The sequence below is a fragment of the Eublepharis macularius genome, chromosome 8, assembly GCF_028583425.1.
Source record: "Eublepharis macularius isolate TG4126 chromosome 8, MPM_Emac_v1.0, whole genome shotgun sequence".
Classification (NCBI taxonomy): domain Eukaryota; kingdom Metazoa; phylum Chordata; class Lepidosauria; order Squamata; family Eublepharidae; genus Eublepharis; species Eublepharis macularius.
In genome coordinates, this window is record NC_072797.1 from 56,232,417 (window position 1) to 56,239,188 (window position 6,772).

Consider the following 6,772-nt stretch of genomic DNA (forward strand, 5'->3'; position numbering starts at 1 on the left):
CCCACGAGCCCCCCCTTTCCTGACGGAGGTCCACCCATGCCCCCCCCCTGGTGCCCAGCTTGGCCCTAGAGGAGAAAAGAGCAAGCTTGCAAGCCGCGTGTCCCGTTCCACAAACATGCAGGCTGCATTGCCGCACCCCTCGCTATGGGTGCTATGTGTGCCCCCTCTGCCAGGCACCCACCCAGTAGGCCTCAAAGGAGAAGGGAGCAAGCCTGCATGCCAAAGATGGGTGCTATGTGTGCCCTCTCTGCCTGGCAAGAGCCAGTAGGCCTCAAAGGAGAAGGGAGCAAGCCTGCATGCCAAAGATGGGTGCTATGTGTGCCCCCTCTGCCTGGCAAGAGCCACCTGAAGGCTTCCCCAGCCCCTTGTCCCTCTCAGCTCGGGACATGTCCAGGCACGCTTCTCGCCCGTCCCACGCCAGGCACCCACCCAGTAGGCCTCAAAGGAGAAGGGAGCAAGCCTGCATGCCAAAGATGGGTGCTATGTGTGCCCTCTCTGCCTGGCAAGAGCCAGTAGGCCTCAAAGGAGAAGGGAGCAAGCCTGCATGCCAAAGATGGGTGCTATGTGTGCCCCCTCTGCCTGGCAAGAGCCACCTGAAGGCTTCCCCAGCCCCTTGTCCCTCTCAGCTTGGGACATGTCCAGGCACGCTTCTCGCCCGTCCCACGCCAGGCACCCACCCAGTAGGCCTCAAAGGAGAAGGGAGCAAGCCTGCATGCCAAAGATGGGTGCCATGTGTGCCCTCTCTGCCTGGCAAGAGCCAGTAGGCCTCAAAGGAGAAGGGAGCAAGCCTGCATGCCAAAGATGGGTGCTATGTGTGCCCCCTCTGCCTGGCAAGAGCCACCTGAAGGCTTCCCCAGCCCCTTGTCCCTCTCAGCTCGGGACATGTCCAGGCACGCTTCTCGCCCGTCCCACGCCAGGCACCCACCCAGTAGGCCTCAAAGGAGAAGGGAGCAAGCCTGCATGCCAAAGATGGGTGCTATGTGTGCCCTCTCTGCCTGGCAAGAGCCAGTAGGCCTCAAAGGAGAAGGGAGCAAGCCTGCATGCCAAAGATGGGTGCTATGTGTGCCCCCTCTGCCTGGCAAGAGCCACCTGAAGGCTTCCCCAGCCCCTTGTCCCTCTCAGCTTGGGACATGTCCAGGCACGCTTCTCGCCCGTCCCACGCCAGGCACCCACCCAGTAGGCCTCAAAGGAGAAGGGAGCAAGCCTGCATGCCAAAGATGGGTGCTATGTGTGCCCTCTCTGCCTGGCAAGAGCCAGTAGGCCTCAAAGGAGAAGGGAGCAAGCCTGCATGCCAAAGATGGGTGCTATGTGTGCCCCCTCTGCCTGGCAAGAGCCACCTGAAGGCTTCCCCAGCCCCTTGTCCCTCTCAGCTTGGGACATGTCCAGGCACGCTTCTCGCCCGTCCCACGCCAGGCACCCACCCAGTAGGCCTCAAAGGAGAAGGGAGCAAGCCTGCATGCCAAAGATGGGTGCCATGTGTGCCCTCTCTGCCTGGCAAGAGCCAGTAGGCCTCAAAGGAGAAGGGAGCAAGCCTGCATGCCAAAGATGGGTGCTATGTGTGCCCCCTCTGCCTGGCAAGAGCCACCTGAAGGCTTCCCCAGCCCCTTGTCCCTCTCAGCTCGGGACATGTCCAGGCACGCGCAGGGTAGTGTGGCCCCTGGAGGTGGGGGGTGGGGGGGGGTCTCCTCACGAAACGACTGTAAACAGGGATACAAGAAACATTTATTTACAACGCAACCGTGCTTGAACAAACCCCAATCACAGCAGGCTCTCTTTATGAGTGTGCACCGTCACCCGCCCCCCCCCCTCCCCAGCAGTGTGGCCATGTCCCGGCGCATGTCCTGGACCGCTTGACCAATAGCTGTGATCTCCTCCGCCATCCTGGTCACCGCCGCCTCGGTTCGGTTCACTGCAGGAGAGAGCACAATGAGAGCCACGCACCCGCCATCCCGGCAGCTCACCCCATCTCCAGTAATGGGTTCCCTCCCCCCCCACCTGTCTCCATTGGGGAAACATAGGACAATGGATCTTGCCGGCACGGTGATCAATACCGCGGCCACCACATAGCCACAGATCTTCGCCGTCGCCAGTGGCCCAAAACCCTGATGGCCCACCCGCCTCTCGAAGCAGAAATGGCACCCCGCTTACACACTCTGAGGCAGGCCTCCACCGCGACCTGCCCACGCACTGCTATGGGCACAGCCTCCCGCTCCAGCTCTGCCCTGCGCCCCTCCTCCCGCGAAGTCCCCGCGCTGGAACCGGATGAGTCTGTGCCGGTACAAAACGTTATGTGTTCAGGGATTTCAAGGGCGGGCAAAAGATTCACTTCTGCCAACGCCAGGCCCATCAAGCGCCCTGGCCGCGGCAGGGGGGGAGCCCTCCCCCGCCCTCATCCGCACATCCGTGTCACACCTGCAGACCCACCTTGCTCCATGGTTGTGGCGGACTCAGGGCGGATCGGGCTATCCGCCACCACTCCGGTGGGCGATGATGGCGGCGCACGGAGGACAACCGCGCCCGGCACCTCCTCCGCCTCCTCTCCACTGGTCACGGATATGATCTCTGCCCCGTGCTCCTCCCCTGCAGAAGAGCAAACAGTCAAGACACAGAGCTCCAGCGCCGCGCTCCCCTGGCCCGCCAAGCCGGCGCACCGCGCACTTTTTTGTCCCCCACCGGCAAAGGGGGCGTGCGAAGAAAGTCAGGGCCGGCGCAAAGCGCGCAAAGCGGAAAAGCTGCTCACCTCTCGGCTGCTGTCCCGCCGCCGCCAACCGTTCAGACTCCTCCTGAAGGCGCTCCATTGCGCGGTGGTGTGGCGGTGGTCGGAGCTGACCCCCCTGGCGCCAGCGCAGGAAGCGGTCCCGGAGCTGGCGGAACTTCCCACGGCATTCCTGTGGCGAGCGCGCGACGCCCGACACCGCCAGGCCGCGGGAGAGCGCCTCCCAGGCGTGCGGTGCACGTGCCCGCGCCCCGCGCATGAGCTCCCCCGCGTAGCCCATGCGCAGGATCGCTGTGAGCAGCATGTGGACCTCGAACCGACGCCAGGGGCTGCGCGCTCGGACACGAGGCGGCATCGCTCCACGCTGTGCGGCGCGCTCGCGTCTGGAAGGACTGTTATATCCCCTCGGCGAACGGTCCACAGCCACACTCCACGCACCCCGAGGGGATGCGGAACACATCAATCATCACGAGGCGCCCCGATTCGGCAACCCCAAGATCCGCCCCCACCACAAAGAAAGGTGGATTGGACCATCCAGGGAATTGAATGTCAGCAAAATGTTCATTGGGCGGACATGCAGGCGGGGAGCCGGCCCTCAAGACGTAACAGAATCGGCGGGCACAGGACCGGGGAGCCCAGTCCTTCAGGCCAGAGACGCCAACAGGTGTCTGCACAGCCGTGGGTCCTGCACACATGCGGCCAGTCAGCGTGTGGCGGGCTCTGGTCATGCCGGGTGCAGGACCTGCCCGCTGCTCTTGGGGCTGGCACCCCGCGTCACTTCGAACAGCCCTTTCAGCAAACCCCAACAAGCGTCGGCAAACCCGGACAGCGCGCATAGAGTGCTATGACGCGATGCCAACTTATAGTGACGATCAATGCATGACGCCACCTGCCGGCCACTTCAGGTGCAGCAACTGATGGCCTATTTCTCGGCCATTTTCCTGTGAGCATGCGCCAAGGGAAGCGCGTCACAGAAGTACAGCCGAGAACCCGTGGACGGTCGACCGCGAACGCGTGTAGGGGGGGTGCCGAAACACACGGGCAGCACGTGAACAGCAAAACCCGCTGGAGACACGTGTAAGTGCAATCGCGTGGACGGCACGTGAAATGCGTCACGTCTGTTTCGGCTCATAGACTCTATATGTTTATTTGTTTCTGTGGTGAATAATCCATCTCTTCAAACCACATGACTGAGTACATTCACAGCAATTGCTAGTGGTGTGTGGAAGTGTTACCATCATTGCTAACATGACATCAGCAAGTCCCACCCCATGAATTACAAGGCCAAACTTACGATTCTTAGACTTTGAGGTACTGGGACTGAATAACATCTTGCACAGTCTTGGCACTACATAAATATTTGGTAGTAATAATGGTGGTGCTGTTAAGCAACAAATGCATAATTCCCATTTATTCCCAAGCTGAACTAGATCACACACATCTTCAAAATATTACAGCAGTGCATGGCCATCAACAAAAAAGGTTTAAAATTATTTTAAAGAAATTGCTGTTTTTAAATTCTCTTTTTTTTATTCATATATAGACAGAGAAGGGTGGGGAAAATCTGGCTATAGGCTAATTAGCTTTATGCTGCATGATGTATCTGAAATAGCTTGATGCTTGCAAAACTGTACAAGGCAAAGTGTCATACAAACTAACATGGCTTTTATCATTTATGTGGACAGTAGTCTTGAGGGGAAATGTATTTCAGTGTATTGAAACAAACATAGAAAAGAGTCCAGTAGCACCTTTAAGACTAACCAACTTTACTGTAGCATAAGCTTTCGAGAATCACAGTTCTCTTCTTCAGATGCAAGAGAACTGTGATTCTCGAAAGCTTATGCTACAGTAAAGTTGGTTAGTCTTAAAGGTGCTACTGGACTCTTTTCTATTTTTGCTACTACAGACTAACATGGCTAACTCCTCTGGATTTATATGAAACAAACTTATGATCAAAATTCTTTGTTCACATTTCAAAAGAAATTTCTGCACAATATATATTTGGAACACCAAGATCAGATTTTTGTTTTTTTACAAAGTAAGGATCATTGTCCTGTCCTATGTGTAGCTGTTTTTCATTTAAAATTTGTACAATGCAGTATAGAGATGAAAGTTCCTTATGAACAGAACCATTTCCTGAAGTGCCGAGGAGGTCAGAACGTCAGGCATTTCAAAAGAGATCATTCATGTGCACTGAGCCATCATTAAATATTATTATTCTAAAATCGTTTTATGCTATGGGTCTGTCAATTACCTGGCATTAATCTTTTCCAGGGAAGAAAGCAAATGTGTTCAGAGTTCACAAGAACCTTCTACTTCAGAGTTGTCTGTCCATCTGTCAACATTTGCAAGTAATTATGATTGTTTCAAAGAAATGAGGAGAATCGGGGTACCTTTCACTTAAACAATACTGCCATTTGGATTTCATTACTGATTTAAACGCTTTCTCCTCTGGCTGTCTGGTTACAGGTTGTTTTGAAGAAACAAAAAAGAAAGGATTCTGTAGCAATGATGCCTAATTAAATTGTAAAACTGGGAAAAAATAACTTTACTGCATCTGGGTGATTGAGCAAATATGTTGACTTGTATTCTTCATCCAGGGGGACCTGTGGCACAGTCAGCCAAGACTTCCCTTATGCAAGCCCTATTGAAAGGAATGCCATTTTGTTTTGTACAGTTCATATTAATTTCAACAGTTTTTTAAAGGAGAAGATTTTTGGCAATTTAAGCCATTATTATTAGGCAATTGTCAGATGGTAAACAGTAAAGGGTTGGCCTGCCTATTAACTGGAAGGTTAATTTGCTCCATACATTGACACTGAAGAGGAGTAGCCAAGAACGGGGAACATCTGGGACCCTGGAGAGGAGAGAGCAGAGGTGAGTATAGGTCAGGTGGTTAGCTATTGTCAGTTTGTCGGCAAAGGCCTGACATTGTTTTCTGAAATTCTAATCCATAATATGGTTTACAATAAAATATAAAACATGAACATTTTATAATTACAAAATTAATCAAACTGTAAATAAGGCAATAAACAACTTAAATCCAAAAGTATACAGAAAGAGAAGACTCTTCATCTGCCTCCTAAATTTTGGCAACAAGGTATCAATATAATTCAAGTCCAACAAGAGACTCAGTGAGATTTTTAGGGTATAAATTTTCAAGAATCAAAATTCCCTTTAAATATCTTCAGACGTTTTCAACACTATTTGACACTGGCTGAATACATAATCCATTATCAGTCACATCCCTAATTAACTGTACTGCTACTTATCTAGATTAAACGTCATTCACACAAAGTGAGTCCATTGCTGATCTCAGACACTGGTTTAGAACCTCAACTGTTTTTCTAAATTCTAGCAGAAGAGAGAACTAAGTGTAATCTCCATATTGATGGAATATCACTCCATGTCTCCATTTGATTGCAACCATTAGCTTCATATAGATAATCTATGGAACTGAATCCGGACAAGACAGAGAGGTTCTCTTGGTTAGTAGAAAGGCAGACCAGGAACTTGAGATCTCTCTTGTCTTGGGCAGGGTTATGCTTCCCTTGAAAAGTCAGGTTCGCAGCTTGGGTGTGCTGCTCAACACAGCAATCACCTTGGAAAACCCAAGTGGCTATGATGACTGGGAGAGTTTTTTGGTTGGTGCACCAGCTGTGCCTGTGCATGGCTCAGTTAGATCTAGCCACAGTGATCCATGCTTTAGTTACAACTAGTTTGGTCAGTTGCAGTTCACTCTACTTGAGGCTACCCTTGATGAGCAATCAGAAGCTGCAGCTAGTACAGAATGCTGAGGCTAGACTGTTGGTTGGAGCCAGCTATCGGGGACGTGTCCCCAATATTACCACTATTACACTGGCTACCAATCCACTCCAAGCACAATTCATGGTGTTGATTTTGGCCTTTAAAGCCCTACTTGGCTTGGGACCCTGGGGTATTTGAAAAACCAACTTCTCTCATGTGTTTCTGCCTGAGTATTAAGATCACAGTGAGAGGCCCTCCTGACTGTCCCGTAAGCTAAAGAAGGTCACTTGGTGGGTACGTGAGAGAGGG